The sequence below is a fragment of the Cynocephalus volans genome, chromosome X (assembly GCF_027409185.1).
Source record: "Cynocephalus volans isolate mCynVol1 chromosome X, mCynVol1.pri, whole genome shotgun sequence".
NCBI lineage: Eukaryota > Metazoa > Chordata > Mammalia > Dermoptera > Cynocephalidae > Cynocephalus > Cynocephalus volans.
In genome coordinates, this window is record NC_084478.1 from 78551055 (window position 1) to 78576331 (window position 25277).

Sequence of the window (25277 nt, forward strand, 5' to 3'; positions counted from 1 at the left end):
GGTTCAGTATTGGTAGGGCACATGTATATAGGAATTTATCCATTTCCTCTAGGCTTTCATATTCACTGGCATATAGTTGTTCATAATCATTTCTAATGATCCTTTGTATTTTGGTGCTATCTGTTGTAATGTCTCCATTTGCATTTCTGATTTTATTTATTTGTGTCTTTTCTCTTTTTGCTTGGTTAGTCTGGCTAATGGTTTGTCAATTTTATCTTTTTAAAGAACCGGATTTTCATTTGATTGATTTTTTTGTATTGTATTTTTAGTCTCAATTTCATTGATTTCTGCTCTAGTTTTTTTTTTTTTTCTTTTAGTTATTTTTGGGTTGAGTTTGTTCTTGTTTTTCTTGTTCTTTGAGGTGGATTTTTAGGATGTTTATTTTTTCTTTTTTTTTTTTAATGTAGGTGTTTATTGCTATAAACTTTCCTCTTACTACTGCCTTAGCTGTATCCCATAGGTTTTGATATGCTGTGTCTCTGTCTTCATTAATTTCAATAATATTTTTGATTTCCTTCTTAATCTCTTCTTGACCCATTGGTCATTCAAGAGTATGTTGTTTAATTTCCATGTATTTGTGTAGTTTCACAAGTTCATCTTGTTATTGATTTCTAGTTTTATTCCATTATGCACAGGAAAAAAAAAAGATATACTTTTGATTTTTTTTAATTTGTTGAGGGTTATTTGTGGCCTAACATATGGTCAGTCTTAGAGAATATTTCATGCACTGATGAAAATAATGTGTCCTCTGCAGCTGTTGGATGAAATGCTGTGTATATGTCTGTTAGGTCCATCTAGTCTATGATGCCACTTAAATCCACTGTTTCCTTGTTAATTTTTTGTCCAATGCTGACAAGTGGGGTGTTAAAGACCCCAACTATTATTGTGTTGGTGTCTATGTTTCCCTTTAGAGCTGATAATATTTGCTTTATATATGTGGGTGCTCTGAGGTTGGATACATATATAATTTTTATATCCTCTTGCTGTATTTATGCCTTTATCATTATATTGCCCTTCTTTGTCTCTTACTATAGATTTTGACTTAAAATCTCTTTAATCTGATATAAATATAGCTACTCCTGCTTCCTTTTGTTTGCCATTTACATGGAATATCTTTTTCTATCCCTTCACGTTCAGTCTATGTGTGTCTTTGTAGGTAAGGTGTGTTTCTTGTAGACAGCATATGGATCAGTCATGCTTTTTTATCCATTCTGCCAGTCTATCTCTTTTAATTGGGGCATTTAATCCATTTACATTCAAGGTTATTATTGATATGCAAGGCCTTACTTTTGTCATTTTGTGGGTTATTTGCAAATCATTTCTTGTATCCTTTGTTCTATTTTGTGGGTTGTTTGCCAATTGTTTCTTGTATCCTTTGCTCTATTCTTTCTTAAGTTGTATCCTTGTGGTTTGGTGGGTTTCTGTATTGATAAGGTTTGATTCCTTTCTTTTTCCAATTTGTTTATCTGCTTTACCAGTAAGTTTTATATTTTCAGATATTTTCAAACTTCCTGATCTCAAAACTTACTACAAAAATACTGTAATCAAAACTGTGGAGAAGGCATAAGGACAGATATAGAGACCAATGGAATAGAATAAAGATCCCAGAAATAAACTCTCCCATATATCATTAACTCTTTTCCCAACTAGGGTACCAAGACCATTCAATGGGAAAACAACAGTCTTTTAACAAATGGTTTTGGTAAAACTGGATATCCACATTCAAAAGAATGAATTTGGGCCCTTGCTTAATATTATATACAAATATTAATTCAAAATGGTTCAAAAACCTAAATGTAAGCCCTAAAACTTTAAAAATCTTTTAAGAAGACTTACTGGAAAGTCTTTATGACATTGAATTTGGCAGTAATTTCTTGGATATGACACCAAAAGCACAGGCAACAGAAGAAAAAATAGATAAATAAAACCATCAAATTTAAGAATTGTTGTGCATCAAAGGGCACTAACAAGAGAGTGAAAAGAAAACCCACAAAATGAGTGAAAGTATTTGCAAATAATTTATCTGATAAGAGATTAATATCCAGAATATAGAAAGAACTTCTACAACTCAACAACAAAAGAAATAAATAAACCAGTTTGAAAATGAGCAAAGAACTTCAGTAAATGTTTCCCCAAAGAAGATATACAAATGGCCAACAACCACGTGCAAAGATATTCAACTTCATTAATCATTAGAGAAATGCCAATCAAAACTACAATGAGGTATCACTTTATTATACCCATTATGATCGCCATTATAAAATAAATGAGAAATAAGTGTTGACAAGGATGTGGAGAAATTGGAACCTTCATGAATTACTGGTGGAAATGTAAAATGATGCAGCTGCTGTGGAAAGCAGCTTGATTGTTCTTAAACATAGAGCCACCATATGATCAAGCAATTCCACTCCTTTGTATACCCCCAAAATTGAATGCAGGGACCTAGATACTTTTACACCAATATTTATGGCAGCATTATTCACAATAGCCAACATGTACAAACAACCCAGTGTCCATCAGTACATAGATGGATAAACAAAATGTGGTAACTATCTACAATGGAATATTATTTAGCCTTAAAAAGGAATAAAATTGTGATACATGCTATAACATGAATAAACCTTGTAAACATTATGCTAAGTAAAATAAGCCAGACACAAAAGGACAAATATTGTAAGATTCCATTTCTATGAGATACTTAGAATGGTAAAATTCATAGAGATAGAAAATAGAATAGAGACTACCAGGAGCCAGGGGGAGGGAAGACTGAGGAGTTATTTAATGGGTACAGAGATTCTGTTTTGTATGATGAAGACATTCTGGAAATGGATGGTGGTGATGATTGCTCAACACCATGAATGCACTTAATGCCACTGAATTGTACATTTGCAAATGGGTAAAATGGTACATTTTATGTTATAAATATCACAACATTTAAAAATGTAAGAAAAGGTAAACTCGAGATTGCTAACTTGAATAAAAATTAAACAAATGGAGAAAGATATACCATGTTAACACTAACAAAAGAAAGCTGAAATGCCAATATTAATCTCAAAGAATTTCAGAACAAAGAAAATGATCAGGAATAAAGACGGGGGCACTACATAATGACAAAGAGGTCAATTCTCCAGGAAGACATAACAATCTTTAATGCATATGTATCTAACAATAAAGAGCCAAAATACATGAGACAAAAACTGATAAAACTGCATGGAGAAATAGACAAGTTCACTATTATAGTTGCAGACTTCAACAGACCTATTTCAGTAATTGATAGATCAAGCAGGCATAAAATCAGTAAGGATATAGTGAAACTGAACATCACCATCAATCAACTGGATCTAATTGACATTTATATATAATACTTCACCCAGCAACAGCAGAATACACATTCTTCTCAAGCTCACATGATCATCTACCAATATAGACTACATTATGGGTCATAAGAAACACCTGGACAAATTTTTAAAAAATTGAAATCAAAGTATGTTCTCAGTCCACTTTGGAATTAAACTAGAAATCTATAACAGGAAGATCACTGAAAAATCTCAAAATATTTGGAGATTAAACAACACATTTGAAATAACACATGGGTCAAAGAAGAAGTCTCAATAGAAATTTCAAAACATTTTGAGCCAAATAAAAATGAAAATACAGTTTGAAATTGTTTGTAAGATGCAGGAAAATTCAAAGAAAAATTTAAAGTATTACATGCATATATTAGAAAAACATCTAAGATCAATAATGTAAGTTTCCACCTATGACACTAGAGAAAGTAGAGCAATTTAAGTCTAAAGCAAGCAGAAAAAAGAAATAATAAAAGTAGAGCAGAAATCAATGAAACTGAAAACAGAAAAGCAGTACAGAATGATGGGTTTTTGTTTTTGTTGTTTTTAAAAAGGTAAAAAACCTCTAGCTAGGCTGACCAAAGAGGACACTGAAAGAAAGTGAGCTGAGATGCTGGGTACCATTCAAGCTTTATTAAAGGAAAAGAATCTGCCGAGCTGTGCTAAAAGTGGCAGGCAGCCTGAGGCTGCCTTCAAAATGGAAGACAGCACCAGGTGTGGGGGTGGTAGAGCTTATATAATGTGCCAGGGGCTGGCTGATACCATCAAGGAGGGTCATTATGGTAATGTGGAGACTATACAACCAGGGTGGAGAACTGCACCCTTGCTGAAGCAAAATGGTTTCTCTTTAAGTCATGATGCTTCTCATAAAGGGAAGGGGGGAGGGATTTGGTGCTGGAGTGGAAGACAAGGCTGGCAGCTATTTTGTGCTTATTGTGCGCACAATGGTGCTGGTCATGTCCAAAATCCATCATTCCCACCTTTTAAGTATACAGAGAAGGAAAAAGGGATGAAGGCCTCATTCTTCTGAAGCTAATTCCTGCTGGAGATGGGCGAAGATATGGAAAAAAATAAGAGATTTATGTTGGTGGGCAAAACAACTAGGTGGTGGGGTATTGGTTTCATGTGGGGAGGTTGTATTCTTCCAGGGAAGGGTCACTGATTCTGAGGGGCTGATATCCTCCTTGCAGGAACAACTCAGTAGCCTTTTGGTTAGTGAAAGCCTGCATACATTCCTGCAAGAAATTAGAGAAACACCAAAAGAGACAGGGACCAAAAAGTAGTCTGAGTCCCAGCACAGTTAGGGATCCGAGTAGGGGCATAAGCCAGGGTATCCAAGCGTTCAGTGAAATGATTTAAGTTGTTTTGGATCACCCTGGACTCATTTACATAACAACAGCATTCCTCCCCCAAGAAGAGGCAGGTGCCTTTCTTCTCGGCTGTAAGGAAATAAATGGCCCGATGGTTCTATAAAGTGACTGTCACAAGTGAGGTTACCTGCTGCTGGGGGGGAGGAGATGCTATCTATACTTAGTTCTTCTGAGAGTTTTTGATAGAACTGAGAGGCAGTAGCAAGGCTCACTATGCCAGTCCCAGTTGCAGGAAGGATCCCTGCCGCAATTAAGAAGGCAAAATTAGTGCCCTATGGGAGCAGGGGTGCTTCCTGAGAGGAAGGAGCCAAAGTTAGTCCCAGTCCCACCTCTATCCCTCCATCTGTCTGGATGGTGATGTCAGAGATGAGCCAAATGAATATGCAAGAAATGGCGTTAGGGGCCAGGCAACAGGATAATGTAGTTTTACAAAGGAAATATATTCCAGTTTTAGGGCATGGATGAGGAGGGTGTAAGTGAGTAGTAGCATTTGGTAGTGTTAGTAACGCAGAGTGTGGGCAGGCCCCACACAATGCTGACAGTCCCCACTGAGGTGAGATTAGAGGAAAGTGAAGAGACATTTGTGGAAATGTTGCAGGCTGCATCAACAGGGAGGGGGGCGACCACAAAAACTTTCTTGAGAATTGGGAGACAGATGAGTCGCTTGGGGACCAGTCTGATTTGTTGAGGACTGTGTCATCCCTGTGGACCTGGAACCTCCATGTTCCAGGTAAGGGGGAGCAATGAGATAGGAGGAAACACATGAGAAGAATGCAAAGGGTTAGGGAGCCAAAAGAATTTAAAGGTTACATTGCCACAATCAAATTGCTAAAAGCATCCTACGGATGGGAGGTAAAGGAGTGCCAGGAGAAATCTTTGTATAAAGTTACAATCTTTTGGGGCAGCACTGGCTAATCCTGTAGCAAGTACTAGAACAGGTAGTATATAGTAGCTCTTATGCAAAGGACATGAAGCAGGCCTGCAAGAGTGAGAGGATAATCGCCGGGGGAAAGATCATCCTTCTTTTGGGATTGGGGGAAGAGCAGAGGTCCTGGAGATTTTTAGTTTTTTGGGTCCTAAAATGGACAGAGTGGAAGGAGATGTTGGGTTGGGGGTTGATAGAGGGACCCCGCTGGCTTGGTGTTAACAGATTCTTTGGGTAAAGTCTCAGGTGCTAGTTTTACCAAGGATAAGTGATACCAAGGGGCCTTTCCTAGTACTTTTACTGCCATGGGGTTGGTGAGAAGTACTGTATAAGTCCCTTCCCAACATGGCAAGAGAGGCTTTGGGATTCAGGTTTTAATATACACTTGCTGTCCCTGGCTCAGTTTAAAGTCTGAGGGGGTGGTGGGGAAAGGATGAGGTAATAGAATGTTGGCCTGCTCCCTTAGAAGATCCATAATGAGTGAAAGAGTAGGGAGATACTGGCCTAAAGGTGATGAGCTGGAAGAGAGAGATGTGAGAGTGGAGGGTCTTCCGTACATTAGTTTGAGGAGGCTGAGGCATGTAGGCTTGCAGGGGCAGCCCATAGGTGAGTGAGTGCTAAAGGGAAAAGTTGTGTCCAAGAGAGGTAAAGTTTCATGGACAGCTTGGTGAGGTGTGTTTTTATGAGGTGATTGGGGCAAGCCAAAACGAGGGATGATTTCTGAGGTTAGAGCATGCGTTACTGCTGTAGCGTCCTCTGAAGTGCAAGGAAAAGCCTCAATCCATCCTGAAAAGGTATCTAATAAGGTTAGAAGATAGCATGTCCTTTTGTGGGGAGGCATGTGAGTAAAGTCAATTTGCCAATCCTGGCCAGGTGTGTACCCTCCGGCCTGGTGGGTGGGAAAGGATTGGAGCAACGAGTACACAAAGGACAGTTTTGAGTGATTTGTTTTTAGTAACTTGGCCATGTAGGGAGAGTAATATAAGGGCTGAGGAAAACGTAGTATGGGTTCATAGCCTATATGAACTGGATTCTGGAAATCTAAAAGGATTTGCTCAGCTTGTGTGGTAGGGAGGACATAGCGACTGGAGAGAGTATACCAGTTGTCCTTTCTCTGTACCCCCAACTGTTGGAGGTGTTGTATTTCTTGGGGTGTGTATTGGGGTGAGGGCATAGGGGCCATGAGAAGGACCTGAGCAGGAGAGGGAGAGTGGGAGCCTGGTGATTGAGCAGCCTGTTTTGCAGTTAGATCAGCCAGTTTTTTTCCCTGGGCTATGGGGTCATTGGAGGTTGGTGTCCTCTGCAGTGTATAACCCCAAACTCCTTTGGGAGTTGTGCAGCCTCATTAGCTTGTGTTAGATTTGCTATGGCATAACCTGCCTGGGAGGTGGGCATGGAGGTGGAGCTCCCATCTATGAACCATATAATTTGATGTGGGGAGATGTGCAGAAAGGGATTGAGAAAGGTCTAAAGCCTGCATGCAGTTATGTTTTAAGGGTTGTGTGTGTTTGGGGATGAGAATGGCTGGATTTATGGGAGGGCAAGGTTTGAAGGAGAACTGGGAGTTTTTAATGAAAGTAAGGTGAATAAGTTGTAGGCAGGAACTGGAGAGAATTGACTTGGCCTTATGGCTGAGAAGGTCTTTGTGGAATATTCATAAAGCAAATGTACTTCCGAAGGCCTGGTTTTCCAAAGTCTTGCAGTTTCAAATATTGACATTGCAAAGGACAGGAAATTTTCCTCAGACTATAAAGTCTCTGGTGTAAGATAAAGATTTGTGGCACAGCAAGGTTGCTGGCTCAAGGACAGACTAGTTACTGATTGTTATGTAAAGATACTGAGAAATTGCTATAAGAAGGAAATGTTTGCTAAGATCAAGCTTTTGTTAATGGATCACTTAATTGCCTTAATGGAATGTCATCTGACTTGTTTCACTTAAAGTTACCAGCCTATATTGTTAAATTATAACCCCACCTATGTTCTCTTCCTGTAACTTCCTGGTCTGGAAAATAAATGCAGGAAGAGAACCCCAATTCAGGGTTAATTTCCCAAGGAAGGGATGCCCCTTGCTTGAGGGTTCCAGGGGATATTAACCACTTTGGCGTCTCTCACTGCTCAGAAGAGATGGGCTTTGAGTAATCCTTTGCAGTTCCATCACCCAGGGGAAGTGGGGTGACAAATCCGTGGGGGTCAAAGCAACAGGTCTTGATTGTTTATTGTTCAAAATTTAGTTTAGAGCTTTCTTGGACTAAAAGGGTGGCTGCCCCCAAGGCCCATAAACAGGGGGCCCGTTCTTGAGCTGTGGTGTCTAGTTGTTTAGAGAGGTATGTAACCAGGGAGAAAATATCTCCTGCCTTTTGTCCCAAAACCCCATATGCCAATCCTTGGGTTTTGGTGACTTATAGGATAAAAGGATGAGATAGGTTTGGGAAAGATAGAGCAGCTGTGAGGAGAGTGGCTTTTAATCAATGGAAGGGAGAATGAATGGGCTTTGTGGGATCTAAAGGAATGGCAGGATCCCCTTTGGCTGCCCCATAAAGTAGTTTTGCTAGCACGCCAAAGTTGGGGATCCATAGGCGAAGATATCCTGCAAGCCCTAGGAAAGAGAGAATTTCACTCTTTGTGGTAGGAGTAGGGAGTTCAGAAACTAGACTTTTGCAATCCACTGTTATTTCTCTGGTGTTGGGGACGAAGTGGACTCCCAAGTAGGTGACTGAAGGAGAAGAAATTTGGGCCTTGCTGGGGACACTCGATATCCCCTGGAAGCCAGCAGGAAAGTAAGGAGAGCAACAGTGTGAGCCTGTGAATCCTCATAGGAGGGGCTACAAAGGAGGAGGTCATCCACGTATTGTATTAAAGTACTAGAGGTTGGAGGAAGTTCAGATAAGTCTTGAGCTAAGGCCTGGCCAAAAAGCGGGGGCTATCCCAAAATCCCTGAGGTAGTACTGTCCAAGTGAGTTGTTGGGAATGGCACATGTCAAGAGCAGTCCTGTACTAAATGGTATGAGCCATTAGGCTTTTTAACCAGAAGGATGGGTGTATTAAAAGGTGAGTAGGCAGGCCGTGAGAGATGAGAAGAAAAGAGTTTGTTTATAAGGGACTTTAACTCCATTAGGTGTTTGTTAGTGATGGGGTACTGTGGGACATTAGGGAACAAAGAGGGGTTCCACAATTTAACAAGGATAGGGGAATGGTGAGTAGCAATGGAGGGAAAAGTGTCTCCTACTACAGGATTAACCTTGTCCAAGGGGGAGGGGAAGGTGGAAGCCCCAGGGGCCAGGTCTGGATGCAGTCTGTAACAGGAGTATTATAGCTGGTGTTAAAGTGTTTAGGGTAAGAGTAGCTTTGAGTTTGAAAAGAATGTCCCTTAAGGGGGCTGGGCATTGAGGTATTATTAAAAATCTGCCTGTGAGGGCCAGCCCATGGCTCACTTGGGAGAGTGCGGTGCTGATAACACCAAGGCTCTGGGTTCAGATCCTATGTAGGGTTGGCTGGTTGGCTCACTGGCTGAGTGTGGTGCTGACAACACCAAGCCAAGGGTTAAGATCCCCTTACCGGTCATCTTTAAAAAAAAAAAATCTGTGTGAATTGGGTGTGATGTAGGTTGCAGGAAAGGGGTCTTGTGATCCTTGAGCAGTATTCTGATCCCATGAACCCTACTATTGTGATAGAGGATGGGGTTGTTGGTTCTGCATATTTGGGAAGGGTAGAGTAAGTGGCCCCTGTATTGATGACAAAAGAGATTGGCTTACCTGCCTTGAGGCAAGTTACCCTGGGCTCACACATGGTGATCTCTGTGGGGGCCTCAGGCCCTGGACATCATCGGTCCTCCTCCTGGGCAAAGCCTAGAAGCTCCAATAGAGATGGCTATGAAGCCAAAAGCTGTGGGTTGGGGACTGGGCCACTCCCTCTCTGGCGAGTGGGACAGACAATTCCCCTAGTGACCTGGCTGTTTGCAGTGAGTACAGGGCCCAGAAGGGGGTCTGGGGTTAGAACAGGCCCATGCCCAGTGGCCTGGTTGACCACATTTGAAGCAGTTCTCAGGTGACTTGCCTCTTGAGGCAGCTAGCTTTGGAGTATGTGAGTCATGGATGGCATTAGCCAGGAGCTGGTATTCGGCCTGATCTCTTTTACAGGTTTTTTCAAATATCAGGGGATGATTGTGTAATGAAATGAGAACGTAAGAGGGCCATGCCTGCAGGGGAGTTTGAGTGTATACATGTGTATTCATGTAAAGCCTCAGAGAGGTGGGTTAGAGACCCTCTGGGATTTCCAGTGGATCTCTGTGTGATTTCTCTAAGCTTGTCATAATTGACCGACTTGTGAGTAGCCTTTTGGAGGCTGTGAAGTAGGTGTGTGATCATATCATCCCAGAGATCCTGATCCCTGTGGCCATCCTGGTAGTCCCAATTTGGGTCAGTGCAAGGAACAGCAACAGTTCTCACGGGCCGCCTATTATTTTGAGCATGTACCGGAGCCACCATCCAGACCTGCATGGATTTAGACAATTCCTTCTGTCCCAGCCACTTCACGGAAGGGTTATAAAAAGCCGGAGCTGAGACAGGGTTGTTACCTGATGAAGGGGGAGAAGGGGAGGGGGTGGGTAGCTGAGGATGAGCATCTTGAGACCAGGTAGAGGGGAGAGAGGGAATTGTGGAGGGGCTAGTGATGGATTTGGAGCATAAGGAGGTAGTCAAGGTGGCCCATACGGGTAGGAGAGTAGTCTGACAGATCAGAGGATTGATCCAAGTCTGGAAGGGGAGGTCGAGCATGAGCTAGGAGAATTTGAGACGTAGGACAGTTTTGACAGAGAGAAGAACATGTTCAGAGATAGGAGGTCGGAACATAAAGGAATCTCTATAGCTTTTGCTATTCCAGTGAGTGTCTAAATTGAGAGTGCCATCTTGTGGCCATTGGGATCCATTGTAATGAGGCATTCGAATTTTAATGTCTCCCTGGAGGCCAAGGGGTAAATTGGCGAGGAGACAGCCCAAAGGCATGGAGCATGAAGGTTTGGATTTTTGAGGATCCCATTTAGAAGGTGAGAAAGGGCAGTTAGTCCTGGTAGAAGAAGCATGCCAACAAAGAGTGTCCTCTTTACTGTCCACCCTCTTTTCAAGAGAAAAGCCATGACCCGCTAATGAAGCATCCTTCAATAGCTGGGGGGCATGAGAAAGGTTCCCTCAGCTAGGCGCCTGCGCTTTGAACACGAGAGAGAGAGTGAGTTGGGGGAACCCGAGACGAGACAGGACTGACCCACTGACTCACCCTGAATTGAGTCCGGTGTTGGATGCATTGGTCTGAACTGGCAAAAGGAGAGAGTCCCGAGTGTACCTGGTTTGACAGGTCTGGGAAGGGTGGCTGGGAGCCAATCAACCCAAGAGAGGTGATCATCCAACAGTCCGGTCAAGACCCTTCCCGGGTTTTGGCAACATAATGAGCCGAGATGCCAGATACCATTCAAGCTTTATTAAAGGAAAAGAATCTGCCGAGCTGTACTAAAAGTGGCAGGCAGCCTGGTGCTGCCTTCAAAATGGAAGGCAGCACCAGGTGTGGGGGTGGTAGAGCTTATATAGTACACCAAGGGCTGGCTGATACCATCAAGGAGGGTCATTATGCTAATGTGGAAACTATGCAACCAGGGTGGAGAACTGCACCCTTGCAGAAGGAAAAGAGTTTCTGTTTAAGTCACAAGCCTTCTTGTAAAGGGAAGGGGAAAGGGGTTTGGTGCTGGAGTGGAAGACAAGGTCAGCAGCTATTTTGTGCTTATTGTGTGCACAATGGTGCCAGTCATATCCAAAATCCATCAGACACAAATTTTCAACATGAGAAACGAATGAGGGGATCATCACTACTGATTCTGTGGACATTAAAAGGATAATAAAGTAATAATATGAACATCTCTATGCCCATAACTTGGTATCTTACATGAAATGGAATAATTACTTGAAAGACACAAATTAACAAACTCATACAAGGAGAAACAGATAATCTGATAGGTCTATACCTAATAGAGAAATTGAATCAATAATTAACAACATTACAAAAGAGAAAGTACCAGGCCCAGATGGTTTCACTGGTGAATTCTATGAAAAATTTAAAGAACAAATGATATCAATTTGCTACAATATCTTCATAAAATAAAATAAAGGAAATGTTTCCTAACTCATACTATGAGACCAGTATTACTTTAATACCAAGACCAGATAAAGACATTACAAGAAATGAAAACTGCAGAACAATATTTCTCATGAATATAAATGCAAAAATCCTCTACAAAGTAGTAGCAAATTCTATGGAAATCAATATCATGGAAAAATAAAAAATAGTAGCAAATTGAATCCAACAATGTATAGAGTATTATACACACACTATGTGGGATTTATTCCAGGTATGCGAGGCTGGTTCATCATTAAAAATTAATTAATGTAGGGCCAAGCCCATGGCGCACTCGGGAGAGTGCGGCACTGGGAGCGCAGCGACGCTCCCGCCGCGGGTTCGGATCCTATATAGGAATGGCCGGTGCACTCACTGGCTGAGTACCAGTCACGAAAAAGACAAATAAAAATTAATTAATGTAATCTACCACATCTAGACTAAAGAAGAAAAATGATATAATCATATCAAATGATACAGAAAAAGCACCTCACAAAATTCAAAATCCCTTCATAATAAAAACTCTCAGCAAACTAGGAATAGAGGGAGAACTTCTGTAATTTGGTAAAGAACATCTACAAAAATCTACAGATAACATCACACTTAATGGTGAGAAACTGAATTCTTTCTCCATAAGATTAAGAACATGGCAAGGATAGGCCCTCTCATCATTCCTATTCAACATTGTACTGAAAGTCCTAGCCAATGCAATAAGAGAAGAAAAGGAAATAAAGTATACAAATTTGGAAGGAAAAAATAAAACTCTCTTTGTTCACAGATGACATTATAGTCTATGTAAAATTCCCAAAGAATCGATGAAAACAAACCCACAAACAAACAAATAAAAAACACAATACCTTCTGGAATTAATATATATAAAATTTTACTGTTTTCTTATATACCAGAAATGAGCAATTAGAATTTAAAATTAAAAACACAATATCATATACAAGAGCACTGAAGAAAGAATAATAATTAGCTATAAACCTAACAATGTGTGCACAGGATTGACAAGCAGAAAATTATAGTACTCAAATGAGAGAAATCAAAGATCTAAATAAACGGACAGATATTCTGTGTTCATATATTGAAAGGTGTGATATTGTTAAGATATTATTTCTTCCCAACTTGAACTGTAGATTCAGTATAATCCTGATCAAAACCACAGCAAGCTATTTTGTAGGTAGCAAAAAACTGACTCCAACATTTACATGGAAAAGCATAAATTCCAGAATTGCCAACACAATGCTGGAGAAAGAGAAAGAAGAAAGTTGGAAGACTGACCTGCCCAACTTCAAGACTTACTATGAAGCTACAGTAATAGAGTCAGTGTGCTAATGGTAAAAAAAAAACAGACAAATAGATCAATGGAACAGAATAGAGAGCCCAGAAAATAAATCTTTGACAAATGAGAAAATGCAATACAATAAAGATAGTTTTTTCAACAAATTGTGCTGGAACAATTGGAAATCCATATGCAAAAAAACAAAAAAAAAAAGACACAGATCTTACACCTCTCACAAAAATTAACTCAAAGTGGATCATAGACCTAAACACAAAATTCAATGCTATAAAACTTCTAGAATACAACGTAGGAGAAAATGTATGTGATCTTGAGTTTGGCAATTAGTTTTTAGATACAGCACCAAAAGTGAAACCCATGAAAGAAAAAAAATTGATAAATTAGACTTTATTAAAATTCAGAATTTCTCTGTGAAAGACATATTCTATGTTTAGAGAATCAAAAGAAAAGCCACACACTAGGAGAAAATATTTGCAAACTACATATGTGATAAATGAGTTGCATCAAAAATAGACCAAGAACACTTCAAATTCAACAATGAGGAAACAAATAACCTAATGTAAAAATTGGTAAAAGATCTAAACAGATATCTCACCTAATAAGATATACATATGGCAAAGAAACATATCAAAAGATACTCAACATCATAGATCATTAGGTTATTGCAAATTCAAACAATGAGATACCACTACAAACCTATTAGAATGGATAAAATTTAAAAAGTTGACTATAGCTAAAGCTGACAAGAAAGTAAAGCTACAGGACTTCCAGGAAGATGGCAGAATAGAGGGGCCAAGGGTGCATTCCTCTCATAGAAGAAGATGGAAATGAGCCCACTGCCACTGCCACCACAGTCACCAGAGACATTGTCCAGTCCCAGAACCACTGCCCATCACAGAGCTGTGGTTCTGTGGGTGGTCCATCACTGCAGCTGAAGACTGAAGACTCCACAGACTGATGCCATTGCTGCTGCTGTGAGTTAACCCCGTTGCCACTAAGGACACTGCAGATATGAGGGAGGCTGCTGCAGCCACCAATACTGCTGCTGCCGCCAAGACATAATCCCACTACTGCTGCAGACACTGTAGATGTGACAGAGGCTGTTGCAACTACCAGTGCTGCTGCCACCCCCATGAGATAACCCTGCTGCCACTGTGGACACCATAGATGCAAGAGAGACAGTTGCAGCCACTGGCACTGCTACCACACCCATGAGGTTGCCCTGCTGCTGCAAAGGACACTGCAGTTGCCTGGGAGGCAGTTGCAGCCACTGATGCCACTGCCACTGCCTCAAGTTAACTCCACTGCTGCTGGGGACACCACAGTGTGCATGTCACCAGTGAAGACACTGCAGACAAGCAGCCATCTGCTGCAAGCACCACTGCTGCAGTCAGGCAGCCACTATTATCATATGAGCAACCTGCCAACACTGGAGCCACTGCTGCCATGCATGCAGCTTGCCAAAGCCACTGCCACTGCCACAGCCACCACCACAAGGGTGGTCTGCTACCACAGCAGCAGCTGCAGCAGCCACTGCCACTGTGCAGGTGGACCACCAACCACTTGATTGCATTGATACAAGGAGGGTCACTAGTAGAGTCCAGGGAAGGAGAGTAATAGAAGAAGAAATTTCTCTACCAGATAACCAGATATCAATGTAGAGATACTAGAAATACAAAAAAGAAAATAAAATATGAGTCCACAAAAAGACTACAATAACTCTCAAGTACTGGACCTCATAAAGCCGGAAACCACTGAAATGACTGAAAAGGGATTCTGAGAAAAAATCTTAAGGAAACCCAATGAGATATAAGAAGATGCAGTTAGATGACAATGAACTGAGCAAAATTTCCCAGGATATGAAGGAGGAAATTTACAAAGAGATTAATACTTTTAAAACGACTGTAGCAGAATTCATGGAACTGAAGGAGCCATTTGACAAAGTAAAAAACACAGCTGAGAGCTTAAGCAGCAGGCTAGAGCAAGAAGAAGAAAGAATTTCTGATCTTAAAGACAGTCTCTTCAAAATAACTCAGGCAGACAAAAAGAAAAAGAAAAAAGAATTTAAAAAAAACAAAGAAAATCTAAGAGAGCTAGTAGACAACATTATGCACTCAAACATCTGAATCATGGGTGTTCCTAAAGGGGAGGAGAAAAGAAAAAGCATTGAGAACATATTCAATGAAAAAAATAGCAGAAAACTTCCCAGGTTTAGGGAGAGACAAAGGCTTTCAGATTCAGAGGACTCAAAGATCCCCAAACAGATTCAATCCAAAAAAGTCTTCACCCAGACACATTATTATCAATCTAGCAAAACTCAAAGACAAAGAGAGAATCCTAAAAACATTAAGGGAAAAATATCAAGTCACCTATAAGGGAGCCCTCATCAGACTAACAGCATACTTCTCAGCAGACACTCTACAGGCCAGAAGAGAATGGGATGATATAATCAAAATACTAAAAGAAAAAAACGGTCAGCCAAGAATACTATACCCAGCAAAGAAGTCCTTCAGAAATGAGGAAAAAATGGTGTATTTTTTCCAGACAAACAAAAACTATGGGAATTCAGCATCACACAGCCAACCCTACAAGAAATCCTCAAAGGAGTCCTTCATCTGGAATCCAAAAAACAATAATCACCACCATGAATACATGAGAGAGAACAAACCCCACTGGTAGAGCACATAGGCAGATGAGAAAGAGAAAAAAACCTATCATACCATCTCACAAAAACAAAGAACACCAAACAGCAAAAGAGAAAGAAAGAAAAATATATATTTAAAACATTCAAATGAAAATCAATAAAATGCTAGGAGTAAGACAGTACCTTTCAGTAATAGCCCTAAATGTAAATGGATTAAATTCCCTACTAGAAGACACAAACTAGCTGATTAGATTAAAAGCTAGACCCAAATATATGCTGTCTACAAGATACTCACCTCACCTGTAAAGACACACACAGACTAAGAATGAAGGGATGGAAAAAGGTATAACACACAAATGGAAATAAAAAAAATGAGCAGGAGTAGCTATTCTCATATTGGATGAACTAGACTTTAAACGAAAAACAATAAAAAGAGAAAAAGAAGGCCACTATATAATGATAAAGGGATCTATCCAGCAAGAAGACATAATTATCATAAATATATATGCACCCAACATTGGAGCACACAGATATATAAAGCAAACACTATCACACCTAAGGAAAGAGATAGACCCAAATATGATAATAATTGGGGACCTGAACACCCCTCTCTCAACATTGGAATAATCATCTGGGCGACAAATCAACAGAGAAGCACAGGATTTAAGCCACACTTTAGACCAATTGGACTTGGCAGACATCTACAGAATATTTCATCCAAGAACCACAGAATATACATTCTTCTCATTAGTACATGGAACATTCTCAGGACAGACCACGTTAGGTCACAAATCAAGTCTCAACAAATTTTTAAAAATTGTGACCATTTCAACTATTTTTTCAGACCACAATGGATTAAAACTAGAAATCAATAACAAGTGAAATTCTGGAAATAATACAAACACATGGAAATTCAACAACATGCTCCTGAATGACCTATGGGTCTAAGTAAAATTAAACAGGAAATCAAAGAATTTCTCAAAGCTAGTGAAAATAAAGATATACCATACCAAAACCTATGAAATACTGCAAAAGCAGTACTCAGAGGGAAGTTTATTGCAATAAATGCTTACATCAAAAGAACACAAAGTTTCAAATAAACAATCTGATGCTACATCTCAAAGAACTAGAAAAACAAGAACAATCCAATCCCAAAATTAGTACACAGAAAAAAATAAGATCAGAGCAGAACTAAATGAAATAGAAACTTAAAAAAAAGACACAACAGTTCAATGAAACAAAAAGTTGGTTTTTCAAGAAGACAAACCAAATAGACAAACAATTAGCTAGGCTAACTAAAAAAAGAAGAGAAAACACCCAAATAACAAAAATTAGAAATAAAAAAGGAGACATTACAACCAATACCAGAGAAATCCCCAAATCATTACAGACTATTATAAACAACTACATGGCAATAAATTTGAAAACCTAGAGGAAATAGATAAATTTCTGGATACACATACACTACCAAGACTGAACCAAGAAGAAATAGAAAACCTGAACAGACCAATAACAAGCAACAAGATAGAAACAGTAATCAGCAGTCTCTCAACAAAGAAAAGCCCAGGACTGGATGGCTTTTCTGCTGAATTCTACCAAACACTTAAAAAGGAATTAATACCAATTCTCTTCAAACCATTGTACAAAATTGAAACAGAGGCCATTCTCCCAAACTCATTCCATGAGGCCAACATCACCCTGATACCAAAACCAGACAAAAATACTACAACAACAACAAAACTATAGGCTGATATCGCTAATGAACATAGACACAAAAATCCTTAATAAAATAGTAGCAAATAGAATACAGCAACACATCAGAAAATCTATACACCGTGATCAAGTGGGATTCATCCTAAGGATGCAAGGATGGTTCAACATATGCAAATGAATAAATGTGATACACCACATCAACAAAATCAAGGACAGAAACCATATGATTATCTCAACAGATTCAGAAAAAGCATGTGACAAAATTCACCACCCCTTCTTGATAAAAGCTCTCAGCAAATTAGGTATAGAAGGAAAGTTTCTCAATGCAATAAAAGCCATATGTGATAAATCCACCACCAATATCATCCTGAATGGGGAAAAGTAATAATGGGAACAAGACAAGGATGTCCACTCTCACCACTCCTACTTAACATAGTACTGGAAATATCAGCCAGAGCAATCAAGCAAGAGAAATAAATAAAGGGCATCCAGATTGGAAAGGGTGAAGTCAAACTGTCCCTGTTTGCAGATGACATGATCCTATATATAGAAAAACCTAAAGATTCTACCAAAAAACTCTTAGCACTGATTAGCAATTTTGGTAATATTGGAGGATACAAAATCAACATGCAAAAATTAGTAGCATTCAATAATGAACTAGCAGGAAGAGAAATCAAAAAGCAAGCCCATTTACAATAGTCACACACAAAAAATAAAATACCTACAAATAAATTTAACCAAGTTGGTACAAGAACTACAAATCACTGGTGAAAGAAATTAAAGAGGATATGAAAAGATGAAAAGACATTGCATGCTCTTGGATTGGGAGAATCAACATTGTGAAAGTGTCCATACTACCCAAAGTGACCTATAGATTCAATGCAATGCCCATCAACATACCAACTCTATTCTTCACAGAAGTAGTAAAGAACAATTTTAACACTCATATGGAAAAACAAAAGGCCCTAAATAGCTAAAGCAATCCTGAGCAAAAATGTAGAGCTGGAGGCATAACTCTACCCTACTTCAAATTATGCTACAAAGTATTGCAACCAAAACAGCATGGTACTGGCATAAAACCAGACACTTGGACCATGATAGAGAACCCAGAAATCAACCCACATACTTACAGCCAACTGATCTTCAACAAAGACACCAAGAACATACATTGGGGAAAAGACTGCTTCTTCAATAAATGGTGCTGGGAAAACGGACATCCATATGCAGAAGAATGAAACTAGACCAGTTCCTCTCACAATATACCAAAATCAACTCAAAATGGATTAAAAACTTAAATCTAAGACCTGAAACTATAAAACTACTAAAAGAAAACAAAGGGGAAACAGTTCAGGATGTAGAATTGGGCAAAGACTTTATGAATATGACCCCAAAAGCACAGACTACAAAAGGAATATAAACAATATAAACAAATGGGATTATATCAAACTAAAAAGCTTCTGCTCAGCAAAAGAAACAACAGAGTGAAAAGACAACCTACAGAGTGGGAAAATATTTGCAAACTATGCATCTGACAAAGGATTAATATCCAGAATATACAAGGAACTCAAACAACTTAGTAAAAAAAAAAACAATTAACCTGATTAAAGAATGGGCAAGGGGAGCTGAATAAGCATTCCTCAAACAGACCCATGAAAAAATGCTTTACATCACTCAGTATCAGGCAAATGCAAATCAAAACCACATTGAGGTATCATCTCATTCCAGTTTAGACAGAGAATAAGAAATGCTGGCAAGGATGCAGAGAAAGGGGAACCGTCCTACACTGTTGATGGGACTATAAATTGGTGAAGCCATTATGGAAAATGGTATAGAGGTCCTTCAAACAACTGCAAAAAGAACTTCTGCACAATCTAGCAATTCCACTTCTGGGTATGTACCCAAAGGAATGGAAATCATCATGTCAAAGGGATACCAGCACCCCTATGTTTATCACAGCTCTATTTACAATAGCCAAGAGTAGGAATCAACCTAAATGTCCATTGACAGATGGCTGGATAAGGAAAATATGGTGTATTTACACAATGGAATACTACTCTGCCATAAAAAAGAATGAAATTCTGCCATTTGCAGCAACATGGATGAGCTTGGAGAAGATTGTGTTAAGTGAAATAAGCCAGGCAGAGAAAGAGAAATACTCCATGTCCTCACTCATAAGTGGGAGCAAAAGAAAGAAAGAAAAAGAGAGAGAGAAAGAAAGACTCACAATGATACATTGAACTTTCAAGAAGAGAGAACATAACTGAGGTCACCAGAGGTGGGAAGGGGGAGTGTGGGGAGGGGTAAGGGAGAAACTGGTAAAAGGACACAAAAAGTGATTATGTTGTATAATGCTGAATATACTAATTATTCTGATTTCGGCATCACATATTGCACACAGGTATTAATATTTAACTCTGTACCCTACAGATATATACAATCAAAAAATCAAAAAGAAAGAAACTACACAGCTGCAATAATTCTTTTTTATATTTGGTGATGTCTTTCCTGTGGAACTGTGGCTGGAATTGCCCCAAAAGCGAGGCAGGGAATTCCCCCAAAAGAACACCCCAAACCATTCAGAGATGGGGCCTGTTGGGATTCCAAAGAAAGAAGCTCTAAACACCAGGGTGATCAATCCAAAACATATATTAGGGGAACTTACATACACAGCATTGCAGCCATGAACAACCCCTTTTCTAAGGGGATGCTCTACTTGGGTATGTATGCAGGGAGGGGGTCAGGGTATGAAGTTTATATGAGGATTTAAGGAATTTGGCTCAAGGCCACAGCTAGATTCTTCCAGTGTTTTGGGCATTAACCTACATAACTTTTTCAGTGCCTGAGAATGTTCAAGCCTCCAGTTTGGGTCCAAGCTTGCTGGGAGGAATCTGCAGCTGGCTGGGTCACAGACAGAAGAAGGCACTCTGTGATTTTTGGTCAGGACACAGAAAGAAAGTGGGGGAAACTGGGGGACCCTACAGGTCGGAATGCAAAATGATACAGCCACTTTAGAAGACAGTTTGGCAATTTCTTACAAAGTTCAACATAACATTATAATATGATAAGGCAATTGCACTCCTAGATATCTACCTAACTGAGTTAAAAACGTATGCCCACTCAAAAACCGACATACATGTTTGTAGCAGCATTATTCATAATCACTAAAAACTGGAAGCAGCCAAGATGTCCTTCAACAGGTGAATAAATAAACAAATTATAGTGGATCCATACACTGAGATACCATTCAGTGCTAAAAAGAAATGAGCTATCAAGCCATAAAAACAACACATGGAAGAAACTTAATGCATATTGCTTAGTGAAAGAAGTCAGTCTGAAGGGGCTACATACTGTACTGTTCCAATTATACAACATTCTGGAAAAGGCAAAACTGTAGCTACAATGATCAGTGGTTGCCAGTGGCTCAGAAAGTGGGGGGGGGGATAAAAAGTGAAGCACAGGGGATTTTTAGGGCAGTACAGTACTTACATAATGATGTAATAGTAGATATATGACATCATACATTTGCAAAAACCCATAGACCCTTATAGTGCGAAGAGTAAACCTTAATGTATGTAGTTTTAAAACATCACATAGGTCGTTGGGGTCCCAGGAAGGAATGCAGACTGTGACAAGAGAATCTAACTGTATTACAAATATATGAGATAGTTTCACTGAAAGGAGTGGGGGAAATAGGTCCTGACCTAAGTAACTTTGAAAATTTGTGTGATCTGTAATTAACACAAGGAACTGTGCATAAGCAATGTTATCCAGTGGATAAAGTCTGTTTCCCATGGGAGTATGTGTTAACAATTCTGATACTGCTATGCATGCATACAATTAACTGAACAATTAATTGAACAATTAACTAAATAGATAGCAGATCATGGGAACTAGGTTTCTTATTGTTGACATAAGAACTTAGAGATGAGCAAAAGGAGGAGGCTAAAATGATCCATGTGGTAATGGATTAGAGTTGGAGACATCAGTATGAACTCATGTTTAATTTAATATAGATACAGATGGTTACATATACAAGAGTTTATAGATATGTGTGTATACATGGGTTAGTATACACATATTTCTTTGCTCTGTCAGCTGAGAGAGGCTAGAAGCAACAACACCCCAGGAGCAAAAAGCACACCTAGCATCCAGATCTTGGTTTCTAATACCATTCTTCCAAAATTAAAGAATGAAGGCTCCTTGGAGAAATGACAAATTCTAGGACTGATTCCTGGCGCTATAGGGCAGAAAACATACAAAATGAGCCTGGCATCTTGCAGTACCAGAGAGCAAGGAAATGCTCGCTCACACACACACACACACACACACACACACACACACACACACACACACACACACACACACACACACACACACACACACACACACACACACTGATGGGGGTATGTCAAAGGAGCACAGAAGCCATCTGAAAGAGCCTCCAACAGCCAAAGCTAGAAAAATTTGAGCAACGAAATAAAGTAATATTGAATTATAACCCAAAGCACAAAATGAATACCCATGAGTCAATACTGATATTAATTAATTAATGGGAGAGAAGAAACAAAATCTTCCTGTGCAGAATAATTCCAAATAATTTATGTAGGTACACTGCCCTCAAAGAGGGAGAGCATAATGCCCCATTCCTTAGGTGTGGGCTGAATATAGTGACTTCCTTCCGAAGCGGAAAAAAGAGTAACTTTACAGTAAAGAAACCTAACACTACCTTGGCAAGGTCAACATCAACAGACATAAACCATGTTGACAGCATGTATCCTTGATGTGATGTGATAAAAATGGCACTTTAAGTCGGTGCTCTTCCTCCCAATAATCCATAACCCCGGTCTTATATTATCTCTTGTCTGAGAAAAACGTCAGATAAATTCCAATAGTGGGGAACTCTACAAAATACCTAATCAGTACTCCAAAATTGTAATGGAAAGTCTGAGAAACTGCCACAGCCAAGAGAAGCCTAAGAAACATGTTATGTGGTATCCTGAATGGAATCCTGGAACAAAAAATGGACATTCGATAAAAACTAAGGAAGTCAGAAGAAACAATGGATGTTTATTGATAATAATGCATCAGTATTGGTTCATTAATTGTAATAAATGTACCATACTCATGTAATAAGTTAGTAATAAGAGAAACTGGGTGCAGAGTATACAGTAGATCTCTGCAACATCTTTTCAGTTTTTCTGTAAATCTAAAACTGTTCTAAAAAACAAAGTCTATCTTAAAATATTTGACAAGCCAAAAGGTGACAAAGACCATCTCATTGTGGTTCTTATTTGCATTTCTTTGATTAAAGGTTATGTTAAACAGCTTTTCATAGGTATACTGTTCATGCATATTTTTCTTTAATGATTCTCCTGTTTGTATTCTTTGTCCACTTTTCCGCTGGAGTATTTATACTTTTGTTAATAGGTTGTAAGGTGATAGAAATTAACCTTTGTCTGTTGTGTGCTCTTTCCCAATTCATCATTTGTCTTTCAATCTTATGACATTTTCTGCTATACAGAAATTGCTCATTTTTATGTAGTTAAATCTGTCGATCTTCCCTTTAGGGTTTGTGCATGTTATATCATGCTTGAAAAGGCCTCTGTTACCCTGAGATTAAAAAATGTTAACTCATATTTCCTTCTACTGGTTTTATGGTTTCATTACTTCACCTTTTTTATTGTTATAACAAAAATTTGTATGGTATAGGAGTAAGGCATTAATCCAGCTTTATTTATTTTCTAAACAATCAGCTACTTGTTCCAATATTGTTTATTGAAAATTTCTTTTCCCGAGTAAATTGCAATGACTCTTTTATAACACAATAAATCCCACACATGGGTATATTTCTGGGTTTCCTATTCTGATTCTACTGATCTATGTCTATTCTTGGGATAGTGCTACAGTGTTTTAATGATTGTAGCTTTGTAATAAATTTTAATAACTGGTAGGGAAAATCTTCTCAGTTTTATTTTTCAAAATTTCCTTGCTATTCTTTAATATTTTTTCTTTCAGATAAACTTTAGAATAATTTTGTAAAGTTCCAAAAAATAAAAACAACCCCCCAATTGCTTGTAATTTTCATTGGAATGTCTTTAATTTATAGGCTAATTAGGAGAGAATGGGCAGCTTTTATGATATTGAGTTTTCCTATCTAAAAGCAAGGTACATCTCTCAATTCATTAAAGTCTTATTTCATGTTCTTAAGTAGAGTTTTATACTTTTCTTCACATGAATCTTGCACTTTTTTTTGTTAAATTTATATTCCTAAGCATTTATACTTTACTTCAAATGAGTCTTGAACATTTATTTAAATTTATATTCCTAGGTAATCTATGCTTGGTATTGCTATTGACAATTGAATACTTATTCACAACTATATTTTCTAATCTTTATTATTGGTATACATGAAACAATTGAGGCAGGAATAAATGTTTGCATAAATGTGTATATATGCATTAATACATACACATACACATACACATACATACACTTTATTGAAATAGAGATCTCCAAGAGTTGGGGATTACTTTGTCCCCAGAGGATCCAGGTTTCTGTTACTTCTTCCCCTGAGCATATTTTTTCAGCTGAGGGCAATTATCACAAGTGGGAAAGGGAACTATTAGCAATTAAGAGTACCAGTGCAGTTGTTAAAAGAAAGGACTCTGGGGTCAGACTGCCTGGGATCAAATTCAAGCTCCACCACTTCCTGTGTGTCATTGAACAAGTAACTTGATATATCTATGCTACAGTTCCCCAATACATAAAATGGGAGTGGTAATAATAGCACTTACCTCATAGGATTGTTGCCAACATTAGGTGAATTAATTGTATTAGTCAGGGTTCTCTAGAGAGACAGAGTCAATAGGATACATTATAATTAAATGCGAGGGATTTATTAAGGAAATTAGCTCACGTGACTATGAAGAAATGTCCCACGATAGGCCGTCTATAAACAGGATGCCGGTAGCGTGGCTCAGTCCAAGTCCACAGGCCTCAAAACCAGGGAAGCTGATGGTGTCCTCGGTGTAAGTTCTGGAACCCAAAAGCTGAAGAGTCTCAAGCTCTGATGTCCACGGACAAGAGAGAAGAGTGTGTCCCAGCTCCAGCGGATCGAGAGAGAGAGCTTCACCTCTTTCCTCTGTCTTTTGTTCTCTCTGGACCCCCAGTGGATTGGATGGTTCCCACCCACACTGAGGGTGGGTCTTTCACACCCAGGCCACCCAGACTCTCCTACTAATCTCTGCTGGAAACACCCTCATGGACACACCTGAAAAGATGGCTTTATCAGGTTTCTCAGCATTCCTTCATCTATCCAAATTGACATCTAGAATTAACCTTCCCACTAATATAGTCAAAGCATTCAAATGAGTGCCTTGGCATAGTAAGTACTACCTATCACTAAAATTACCTTGAGCATACCCCTTCTCAATCATCCATCATTCACACTATATAACATCCCTGTTTTTCTTTTTTCATTAATTACTCACATACAATTAGTTTTTGTATACAATTAGTGTACATTGTAATAGTTTATATTCAAAGTCATTTGGAAAGGGTAGAGTAAGATGGCTGACTAGAGTTGTCTGGCACTTGTTCTCCCTACCCCCAACAAAAAAGGACAAAGACAACAAATAAACAACTATATTTCAACTGGAATGACTGAAGAAGTATGCTGCAGAGCACTAGGGAAGTGGCAAATCCCTGTGGAGCATGGAAGACCGGAATAGCACCATAGAGAACAGAGCAAGTCATCCTGCCTCAACCACACTGTGTCCCTGCAGGGACCAGCTCAGAGTCAGGTGGGACTTCTCCTTAC